This window comes from Gorilla gorilla, chromosome 14 (assembly GCF_029281585.2).
Source record: "Gorilla gorilla gorilla isolate KB3781 chromosome 14, NHGRI_mGorGor1-v2.1_pri, whole genome shotgun sequence".
Taxonomy (NCBI): domain Eukaryota; kingdom Metazoa; phylum Chordata; class Mammalia; order Primates; family Hominidae; genus Gorilla; species Gorilla gorilla.
Window position 1 is genome coordinate 78,451,172 of NC_073238.2, and position 12,328 is coordinate 78,463,499.

The 12,328-nt window shown below is 44.4% G+C and overlaps 1 pseudogene; it reads right to left on the reverse strand.

The window, feature by feature from the left end:
- Positions 1-2,385: 2,385 nt before the first annotated feature.
- LOC115932764 (protein phosphatase inhibitor 2-like) overlaps positions 2,386-12,328 on the reverse strand; it is a 65,782-nt pseudogene continuing 55,839 nt past the window's right edge.

The window sequence follows — 12,328 nt, forward strand, 5'->3', positions numbered from 1 at the left end:
CGACAGGGGTCCAAACGCAGCCCAGGAACAGAAAGAAAGCAGGACATTTGCAATCTACCGGAGCCTAAGGGCAGAAGGCAGGTGATGGAATTCTTAGGGGCTATGGGGTTTTGTAGACCGTGCATTCCAAACTTTGCAGTATTAGCCAAGCCTTTGTATGAGGTCACAAAGGGGGCAGGTGAGGGAATTCTTAGGGGCTGTTGGGTTTTGTAGACTGGGCATCCCAAACTTTGCAGTATTAGCCAAGCCTTTGTATGAGGTCACAAAGGGGGCGGGGACCACGAACCTTTGAAATGGGGATCCCAAGAAGAGCAAGTCTTTCATGAGTTAAAGGAAAAACTTCTGGCAGCCCCAGCCCTGGGGCTACCCGATCTGACAAAGCCTTTTCCATTGAATGCGTCAGATAGAGAAAAGATGGCAGCTAGACTTTTAACGGATACTCTGGGGCCCTGGCTGAGGCCGGTGCCCTACGTGTCTAAACAACTAGACAGGGTTTCTAAAGGATGGCCCCTCATGTTTGAGGGCCGTGGCATCAACTGCCCTCATAGTACAAGAAGCAAATAAACTGACTCTTGGGCAAAACCTGAACATAAAGGCCGCCCATTTTGGGTTCGGTGACAGCCATCCCCTCTTCCCCCCACTGCCTTAGGATCCACATCGCTGATCCTAAGATCCTTAGGACTCACCTGGAGGACTGTGGGTATTGGGTGTCCAAGAAGAAAGCTCAAATCTGCCGACGGCAGGTACCTTACTTCGCATTTACTCTCCGACAGGGGTCCGACGCCGCCCGGGAACAGAAAGAAAGCAGGTTATTTGCAATCTGCCAGAGCCTAAGGGCCGAAGGCAGCCGAGAGAATTCTCAGGAGCTGTGGGGTTTTGTAGACTGTGGATCCCAAATTCTGTGTATTAGCCAAGCCTTTGTATGAGGTCACAAAGGGGGTGGGCACTGGGAAGCTTTGGAATGGGGATCCCAACAGCAGCAAGTCTTTCATGAGTTAAAGGAAAAACTTCTGGCAGCCCCAGCCCCGGGGCTACCCGATCTGACAAAGCCTTTTCCATTGTATGTGTTAGAGAGAGAAAAGATGGCAGCTGGACTTTTCACCCAAACTGTGGGGCCCCGGCTGAGGCCGGTGGCCTACGTCTCTCAACAACTAGACAGGGTTTCTGAAGGATGGCTCCCCTGTTGGAGGGCCTTGGCAGCAACTGCCCTGCTAGAAGAAGAAGCAAATAAGCTGACTCTTGCGCAAAACGTGAACATAAAGGCCCCCCATTTTGTGGTGGCTGAGAGGCAGCCCATTTCCCCCCCTGGCTCTTGGGACCCCCATCGCAGAGGGGGTGGCACCACCTGCGAGCCGGGGACTGAGAGCCAGCCCCTCTTCTGCCCCAGACTCTTAGGACCCTCATCGCAGGGGGGGAGGCACCCCCCACGAGGCGGGGACTGAGAGCCAGCCCGTATTCCGCTCCAGACTCTTAGGACCCTCATCGCAGGGGGGGAGGCACCCCCCACGAGGTGGGGACTGAGAGCCAGCCCGTATTCCGCTCCAGGCTCTTAGGACCCCCATCGCAGGGGGTAAGCACCCCCTGCGAGGCGGGGACTGAGAGCCAGCCCCTCTGCCCCCCCTCGCTCTCAGGACCCCCATCGCAGGTGGGGGAGGCACCCCCCACGAGGCGGGGACTGAGAGCAAGCCTCTCTTCCCCCCTGGCTCTTAGGACACACATCGCGGGGGGGGAGGCACCCCCAACGAGGCAGGGACTGAGAGCCAGCCCCTCTTCCCCTCTGGCTCTCAGGGCCCCCATCTCAGGGGGGGAGGCACCCACCACGATGTGGGGAATGAGAGCCAGCCCCTCATCCCCCATGGCTCTCAGGACCCCCATCGCAGAGGGGGGAGGCAACCCCCACGAGGCAGGGACTGAGAGCCAGCCCCTCTTCCCCCTATAGCTCTTAGGACCACCATTGCAGGAGGGGGAAGCACCCCCCACGAGGTAGGGATTCAGAGGCAGCCCCTCTTCCGCCCCCCGGTTCTTAGGATCCCCAACGCAGGGGGGGAGGCACCCCCCATGAGGTGGGGACTGAAAGCGAGCCCCTTTTCCCCCCTTGGCTCTTAGGACAGCCATCGCAGGGGGGGAGGCACCCCCAACGAGGCACGGACTGAGAGCCAGCCCCTCTTCCCCCCTGGCTTTCAGGGCCCCCACCGCAGGGGGGGGAGGCACCCCCAACGAGGCACGGAATGAGAGCCAGCCCCTCTTCCCCCCTGGCTTTCAGGGCCCCCATCGCAGGGAGGGAGGCACCCCCTATGAGGCGGGGACTGAGAACCAGCCCCTCATCTCCCCGGCTCTCAGGACCCCCATCGCAGTGGGGGGGAGGCACCCCCCATGAGGCAGGTACTGAAAGCCAACCCCTCTTCCCCCTGTGGCTCTTACAACCCGCATCGCAGAGGGGGGAGGCACCCCCCGCGAGACGGGGACTGGGAGCCAGCCCCTCATCCCCCCCTGGCTTAGGACCCCCATCGCGGATCCTAAGAACCTTTGGACCCACCTTGAGGACTGTGGTATTAGGTGTCCAAGAAGAAAGCTCAAATCTGCCCACAGCAGGTACCTTACTTGGGATTTACTATCCGACAGGGGTCCAAACGCAGCCCGGGAACAGAAAGAAAGCAGGACATTTGCAATCTACCGGAGCCTAAGGGCAGAAGGCAGGTGATGGAATTCTTAGGGGCTATGGGGTTTTGTAGACTGTGCATTCCAAACTTTGCAGTATTAGCCAAGCCTTTGTATGAGGTCACAAAGGGGGCAGGTGAGGGAATTCTTAGGGACTGTTGGGTTTTGTAGACTGGGCATCCCAAACTTTGCAGTATTAGCCAAGCCTTTCTATGAGGTCACAAAGGGGGCGGGGACCACGAACCTTTGAAATGGGGATCCCAAGAAGAGCAAGTCTTTCATGAGTTAAAGGAAAAACTTCTGGCAGCCCCAGCCCTGGGGCTACCCGATCTGACAAAGCCTTTTCCATTGAATGCGTTAGATAGAGAAAAGATGGCAGCTGGACTTTTAACGGATACTCTGGGGCCCTGGCTGAGGCCGGTGCCCTACGTGTCTAAACAACTAGACAGGGTTTCTAAAGGATGGCCCCTCATGTTTGAGGGCCGTGGCATCAACTGCCCTCATAGTACAAGAAGCAAATAAACTGACTCTTGGGCAAAACCTGAACATAAAGGCCGCCCATTTTGGGTTGGGTGACAGCCATCCCCTCTTCCCCCCCTTCCTTAGGACCCCCATCGCTGATCCTAAGATCCTTAGGACTCACCTGGAGGACTGTGGGTATTAGGTGTCCAAGAAGAAAGCTCAACTCTGCCGATGGCAGGTACCTTACTTGGGATTTAGTCTGCGACAGGGGTCAGACGCCGCCTGGGAACAGAAAGAAAGCAGGTTATTGACAATCTACCAGACCCTAAGGGCCGAAGGCAGGTGAGAGAATTCTTAGAGGCTGTGGGCTTTTGTAGACTGGGCATCCCAAACTTTGCAGTATTAGCCAAGCCTTTGTATGAGGTCACAAAGGGGGCGGGGACCGGGAACCTTTGGAATGGGGATCCCAACAACAGCATGTCTTTCATGAGTTAAAGGAAAAACTTCTGGCAGCCCCAGCCCTGGGGCTACCCGATCTCACAAAGGCTTTTCCACTGAATGCGTCAGATAGAGAAAAGATGGCAGCTGGACTTTTATCCGAAACTCTGGGGCCCTGGCTGAGGCTGGTGGCCTACGTCTCTAAACAACTAGACAGGGTTTATAAGGATGGCCCCCCTGTTTGAGGGCCGTGGCATCAACTGCCCTGATAGTACAAGAAGCAAATAAGCTGACTCTTGGGCAAAACCACAACATAAAGGCTGCCCATTTTGGGGTGGGTGAGAGCCAGCCCCTCTTCCCCAGCTGCTTTATGACCCCCATCGTGGATCCTAAGAACCTTAGGACCCACCTTGAGGACTGTGGGTATTAGGTGTCCAAGAAGAAAGCTCAAATCTGCTGATGGCAGGTAACTTACTTGCGATTTACTATCTGACAGGGGTCCGAACTCAGCCTGGGAACAGAAAGAAAGCAGGTTATTTGCAATCTACTGGAGCCTAAGGGCCGAAGGAAGTCGAGAGAATTCTCAGGAGCTGTGGGGTTTTGTAGACTGTGGATCCCAAACTTTGCAGTATTGGCCAAGCCTTTGTATGAGGTCACAAAGGGGGCGGGGACCGGGAACCTTTGGAATTGGGATCCCAACAACAGCAAGTCTTTCATGAGTTAAAGGAAAAACTTCTGGCAGCCCCAGCCCTGGGATAACCGATCTGACAAAGCCTTTTCTTTTGAATGCATCTGAGAGAAAATAGATGGCAGCTGGACATTCAACCCAAACTGTGGGGCCCTGGCTGAGGCCGGTGGCCTAGGTCTCTAAACAACTAGACAGGTTTTCTGAAGGATGGCCCCCGTGTTTGAGGGCAGTGGCAGCAACTGCCCTCCTAGTAGAAGAAGCAAATAAGCTGACTCTTGGGCAAAACCTGAACATAAAGGCCACCGATTTTGCGGTGGCTGAGAGTCAGCCCCTCTTCCCCCCCTGCCTCTTAGGACCCCCATCGCAGGGGGGGAGGCACCTCCCGCGAGGCGGGGACTGAGAGGCAGCCCCTCTTCCCCCCCTGGCTCTTAGGACCCCCATTGCAGGGGGGGATGCAACCCCCGCGATGAGGGGACAGAGAGCCAGCCCCTCTGCAACCCCTGGCTCTTAGGACCCCCATCGCACCTGGGGGAGGCAACCCCCACGAGGCGGGTACTGAGAGCCAGCCCCTCTTCCCCCCCAGACTCTTGGGACCACCATCGCAGGGGCGGGAGGCACCCCCCGTGAGGCGGGGACTGACAGCCAGGCCCTCTTCCCCCCCTGGCTCTTAGGACACCCATCGCAGGGGGGGTCAGGCCCCCCCCCGCGAGGCGGGAACTGAGAGCCAGCACCAATTCACCAATACACAATCAGTAAATATACTGATTGTATTATGTGCCGTGAACATTCCAAAGTAACCACATGAAGGAGAAGACTCAGAACTATAGGTGTTTTTCTTCTGAATTTTTTCTAGATTTTCTTTTTCCCTTTGAAATTCTGCAAGTTTGAGTATGTTATGCTCATGTTTCGATTTTTAAAATGTTTTAAAATGTTTAACTGTCTTAGTGTTTTATGAGTTTAGTGGACCTATGGCTTTGATTCATATTCACAGTTGAACATTTTCAGTCATTATTACCTCAAGTATTTTTTCTGTTTTTTGTTTTTTTTTTCCTCTCTCTTCTCCTTCTGATGTTTAATTTTGCATTTGTGGTACGTTTTCTAATTGGCCGCTGTTCTCACATATTCTGTTCATTTGTTTAATTCTTTCATTTTATTCTATGTTTATCAGTCTGAGAAATTTTACTAGACATACCTTAATTATTTTTTCCTTAGCCATGTTCTGTTCCCTGATGAGTCTGTCAAAGGCATTGCTTATTTCTGATACAGTGTTTTTGATTTCTAGCATCTCCCTTTGAGCCGTTCTTAGACTTTTCATTTCTCTTTATTTCATTTCATTACCCATCTGTTCCTGTGTGTTGTTCTCTTTTTCTGTTAGAGCTTTTAACATATCAATCATAGTTATTTTAAATTACCTGTCTGATAACTCCAAAATCTAATTTGAGTCTGTTTCTGATACTTTCTTTATCGCTTCATTATGTGTTTTCTTTTGCCTCATAATGTGCTTGTAATTTGTGGTTGAAAGCTAAACACGATGTGTTGGTAAAAGGAACTGAAGCAAATAGATCTTTAGTGTGAGGTTTTATGTTTATCTAAGAGTTAGGCTGTGTTTACTGTTTGTTGTTGCTGTAAGTGTCAAAGGCTAACATTTCCTTTTAGTGCCTTTTGTTTCTTGTCCTGAAGTTTCTCTAGAGACATTTAAAAAGTCTGAGTCTCAGTTATTCCAACTCAGATCCCCTGTTATTAGACAGAAGTCTGATTAATATTGTGGTAAGTTGTAAGGTTTCTCTATTAGGGTAGAGAAAATCATTTTATAAATTGTTATCTCCAAGTGTTAGGGGATGTCTTGACTTTTTCCACTCAGGAAGCTCTATCTGGGGTATTAGTTGCAGTTGTAGTTAGGTATTAGTTAATTTCACTCTAAACTACTATTATTATTTCAGATCTATCTCCCTCAGAGGCAAAACCATGAGAGAGTAGAGGCGTCTAGTAGAGGGGACTGGAAAAAGAATTGTCTTGTGCTGCTGCATATCCCATCAGTCAGAACATATTCCCCTTTTGCCACGTGATTTCACCACAGGCTATTCACAGATACATCTGTTCATGACAAGGAAACTTACTTTCCCCTCAATACTATGTCAAAAATTTGCATATTTTCTTCAAGGTAAATATATTGAAATGTTCAGAAATTGCCTAGTTTATTTCCTATTGTATCTTTTGTTTTTATCTATTTCTAAATCTAATTGATTTATAATACACTTGCTATTTACCCATCCCCTATTACGAAGTCAATTTTCCTAAAAATAGAATTCAAGATTTGATATCTTTAGGTGTGACATTAAATGTGACACCTGAACTCAGTAAACGATTTAGAAGTCAGTCTTTATGTGAGTTAGAAATGAGTATTTATTGCACTAGGACACTACATTTTAAGCTTTATTTGTTACATCTTAGTGGTATTACCTTAACCCATTACTTACTTCTCTACTTTTATATTTTTCCTAAAATTAACAAGCTTTGTTGGTGTAAGTATAAGCACTTAGATAACACATTGACATTACTTTCTATCTGTCCTTTTCAAAAATTTATACTTCTCAGCTCTCTTTTCTACAACCTGCTGCCTCCAACTTTAATCGCTCCAGCTATCAACTTTTTATGGCTTTATTTGCTCCTTGCTAAACCTGAAGTCTAGCTATATTATAAAATTATTCAGTCCTTAGACTTTTTTTTTGTATAACTGCGCTGCTCATCCTGAAGTGTGTGAACCTCTGTCTGCTTAGTTACTGTAGAGTACTTACATCTTTGTTGACAGCTCGCTCAAATATCACAAAAACCCACTCCTTCAATCAGAGATTTTAAAATTTTATTGCATGTAGAATACCTTTTGAATCTTATTGCATATCTCATAGCAGTTTTCATAAGCAGTTGCCAGTTTTTTGAAGCTTTTATTCTCACCTTGTTGCCCATACTAGTATTTTGCTGAGAAATCACTCTTCTTTCTAAATCTGCCATGCAGCTTCTTGTGCTAATGTAAAAATATTTCTGTCCATATATTCTCTCCTCTTTCCATTTTGATTTACTGAAATAGAAGTATTTTGTTACATGATTGAAAAATATAGACAAATTGTTCAAATATAAAATGCAATTAAAACCACAGGTATGTGTTGTATACTTCTTTTTTGCACTGCTAATAACAATGATGCCATAACAATTTGTAAATTTATGTTAGGGTTCTTTATGTCTATCACTGCATAGTGATACAGGCTGCATCTCTAATCTCACCATTGCTTCACTTGGCCATGAATAAGGCTGTTATCTAGCCAATATGCACCAGTGGGTCCCAGGTTGCTCCAGTATGGCAGGTGTGCATTTTGTTAGCTAAAGCTCATGCTAGAGCAATTGTTATAGAAATTCAATGTCATCCTTGATCATATGTTTGAAAGATAATATATATAATGTTGCATTGATGTTTATCAGCTTATGTTGTTCTGCCATTTAATTTCATTAAATAATTTATTGAAATATATATATATATTTACTTTGTGTTTGTCTTGTATGCACAAACAAAATCATCTCCCTTTCTTCCCCACTTATAGATAACCTGTAGTTAGATGAACTTAAATATTTGCCTAGAAACTCTGTCAACTATACATGAAGTGTCTACTTAGTAAAACCTTAAGGCTATTTTTTAAACTCAGCACTTTATATTTCACTTGAGCAATTTCCCTCAGTTCCAATGAAAATGAAAAACTGAACTAGCCAAGATTTTTTCTGTAGTAGAACATTCTTGAATCCTTGAATTGTGAGCAGACAATTTCCTTACAGCTCCAGAAATGTAATGACACTTTGAATCAATAAAGATACATGAGAAGGGAACTTCTAAAAATAGGCATCCAATAATTCTAAACCAAGATTCTTAAATCACTCCATAAGGATAGGATTGCTTCAAAACTTGGTACTTTTTGTCAAGAGCTTTTTAATAAGAGTGCAAGAGCTTGAATCAACTTTAGAGGTGCATCATTCTGTTGAAAATAGGAAGATCATCAGTCCTACTGACATACCTTCCTCTTGAGCTAAAATAGTTATTTTTTAAAATTAAAAGGTTGGAATACTACTCATAGAATCAGACTTCGTCATTCATAGGAGCAAAACCTAGACACCATGATTCATTTAAACTGGCTACTTTCAGTATCTACACACTTGTCCATGAAGGAAGTATAATTCTTATTGATTATTTTTACCCAAAGGGCTATGTCTCCTGTTTTCTCTGCCCTAATATTTAAAAGTGAATTATTTTAAACAACAAAACAGCACTCTGTATGCTTTTTCCTTCTTTGGCTCTGTTACAGTCTTAACAACAGAATAAAACTAGCTACAGAATATCTTTGAGTTCAAAAAAATGAACAAAATAGCAATAGCAATACTCCCCTAACTAAAACAAGGTACAGCATTTCAATCCTTCAAACTCACTGGCTAATTTCCAGTGTCTTTTTCATTGTATTTGCCATATTTTGCATACTGGATTTTTCAGTTTTAGAACAGAAGCAACATTAGTTCTCTGAAAATATTGTTGAGCCAGTACATGGATTCGAGTAACTCCCTCCTATCCTTAAATAGAATGGTAAATTAGTAAATCTTTGGAATTGGATCCCAGTCATAGCCAAATCACTAACAAGTTATGTCATCTGTGAGGTTCCTCTTAAATTCTGTCTGCTTCCATTTACTGATCTTTAACATAGAGATTATACTAACCACACCAGGTTACCATAGAACAGATAAATAGAATAACGTGTCAAATTCTGCCATACAACCTGGTGATCACAAAAGATTAATCTCTGTAAAACTCAGCAAGACATAGACAATCACACTTGTGTGTGCAGACACACACACGCACACATACACACACCACACACCACAGGACAAATAAAGTTAACACTTCTTCCTCTTCCTTAAACTTTCTTCTTCAAATTCAGAGTGGCATATTTAAGGAACAGAAGGATATCCTGACAATTACAATAGATACTAACTAGTGACAATGGTCAGTGTGGAGAAGTTGAGACACAATGAGAGTACCTCGCAAGTCATTAAATGATTATTTTATCTGGAAACATGATGTTTCAGCAGACAATTTTTGGGATGGCTGCTGGGTTCATATATTTTCTCCTCTATAAAAGGCCAAATCAGCATGTGTGAAGCAGGTTCACTGTGCACTGGTTGCCAACTTGTCTGGTCTGGTGAGACAGAACACCCATGTATACAAGTTACATGGAGTGAGTTTATTATTAATACTTACAGATAGGCAGAAAGGGACAACAGAACCCTGAGAATCAATGTGAGCCAGTCCCCTAAGCTTCAGAAACACTGCTTGGGGCAGATGGAGTCTCCTGTGTGTGTGCCCCCTTGCACTGTAGCTGAGGGACTCTGAAAAACAGCCCATCCTAAGTTTTTTATTCTGGGGCAATGAGATCCCCAGAATAAAAGTCATCCCATATCCAGGGGGAATTAGAAGAGATCCTGGGCTGTTTCAGGCATCTTCCCATAATCTCAAGGTGTTGCATTCCCAGCACATTCTACAGTTATTCTTGAGAATTACAAGAAAGAAAGGGAATAAAACTGGTTTGGTCCAAGCCCATCCAGACAACTGTCTTACAGGATGGGATCCTAAAATCATAGCCATGATGTCTGACTGTGGGACAATTACATTCTTTCTCTCCTCATAAGAGGCATTCAAACTTCAGAAACCCATGTCCAATTCTTAAGATCTAGAGAAATGTTACCTTTACCTACTCTTCTGACTTAGATTTGATTTTTATTTCTGGAACCTGGAATTTACCTGCCTTGGTTTTAGCTTTAATTGTGCATTAACGACTATAAGGCAAATCACTGGGCCCACAAGGTTTCATACTTGTGCAACAGCTTTCCTATACAGGCAAGGTACTCAGTACAGCAGTATCAGGAAAAGGATATGCACTGAAATGTGTCCTGACAGCTAAGGCACAGACGTATTCTTCCTCATACTGTTGGGTTCCTGGACCTCCATGTCTGAAACCATCACCAGCGTACCTGCAATGCACTTTGTACCAGGAAGTCCAAAGACTGCCCTGATCTCTTATATAAGCTGGCTGTGTAAGCACATTCCAGCTATGTGACCAAGCCTTATCTATCAAAACTTTTCAGGCTTCACTAAACATAAGCTTAAAATCACACATTCAATTACTGTTAATAAATAGCTAGGATGGTATGGTCTGCTCCCAAAACAACTCACAGATCTATGATTACAAAACATTATTTGTTTCTATTCCATATATTTCATAGCATTGGCCCAAAAGTCTTGTCAGGCTCCCAGAAACCTTGGGAATAAGAATTGGTCAATCCAGAGTAGCTGATTAGCCCATCTTAGGTAGTCTCAGATGCAAATATGTATTAAAACTTATTTTCCTTCATTATTTGCTTCAGTATTTTAATCTGAAATTAGACAAATGAGATGGGGAAAACAATCCTTTAATATTGGTTCAATTTGTTCTATTGACTGGATATCCCTTAGTTTCTTTTCTTTACATCTGAAGAAATAAAAACTGAAAGCAGTTTAATTACTTGTTTAAAATCAGAAGGTAATAATGAGGCCTGATTTTTAAATTGTTCAAAATTGTCATTGAACACTGCTGTGTAAGAGACCACAACTGGATCTCTATCTATCAAGGTGAAGTCTTGTCATATAAAGTCCTCTGTTCATTATGTCAGTAGGTTTGTAATAGGAATACTTTGAACCAGAATACTGCAGGTCTTATTTTTTCTGTTTCTTGGATCCAAGAAACATGTAATGTCATACTTACCTAATCTATGCTTCTATTACAGTGGACACTTTTGATTAAATGGTTTCTTTAACAAAAATTTACCTGGCACCTAAAACAGTGTTTTATGTATATTATCAATACAAATATATATATTGAACTTAACTTTCACTAGATAAAACAAAGAAATAAGCTGCTATAGAAAAGTCCATTTCAAGCATAATGTTTCTTTGAAAAAACTCTAGAAAAAGATGCAAAAGACAGCACAGATAACTTATATTTTATATTTGTCTGAGGTAGGTCATATTTTGTTTTCTATTAGAAAAAAATACACATTCATGTCTTGAGTTGCTTTACGAATAAATACAAGTATAAAATATTTATCACTCATGGTAAAACGCACTCAAGAGGGCTTATTTCCTCAATGCTAACAGACACACTTGTGAAAGTAATTTTTTTGAGACAAAGTCCCACTCTGTCACCCAGGCTGGAGTGCAGTGACGCGATCTCTGCTCACTGCAACCTCTGCCTCCCAGGTTCAAGCGATACTTCTGCCTCAGCCTCCTGAGTAGCTGGAACTACAGGCTCCCGCCACCACGCCCGGCTAATTTTTGTATTTTAGTAGAGACGGGGTTTCTCCACATTGGCCAGGCTAGTCTCAAACTCCTGACCTCAGGTGATCCACCCACTTCAGCATCCCAAATTGCTGGGATTACAGGCATGAGCCACTGCGCCCAGGCAAGAAAGTAATTTTAAGCACCAGTTTTCTCGGCATCATTTTAATCACCACGGATAATGTATATTTTTAGGACAATCCAACAACATTATCTCAATAAATGGAAACTTCATTGTTCCAGTTTCTCAGGCCAAAAACCTTGGAATCACCCTAGGCTTTGTGTCCCCACATTTAATTGGTCATCAAATCTATTCATAGAAAATTCCAAATTATATCAACAATCCATCTACATCTCAAAACTTCAGCTACTACTTCTTTGGCCCAAGTCTCCAGCATCTCTGGGTCACTGTGATTGCCTTCTGAACTGTCACTCTTCTTTTGTGCTATCACCTCTCCTCAGTCTATTTTCCATCCAGCAGTCTGAGTGATCCTCTTCAAAAGTAGATCTTGCCCCTCCTTTGCTTCGCACCTTCTCACAGTAAAAGCCACAGTCCTTACAAGATCCCAGAACATCCAGCGCTTTTGTTTCCTCCCGAGCCTTTATCTCAATTCCTCCCATTCTGCCACTTGTTCACTCGGCTCAGTTTCACTAACCTCAATCTTTCTCAAAAATGTCAG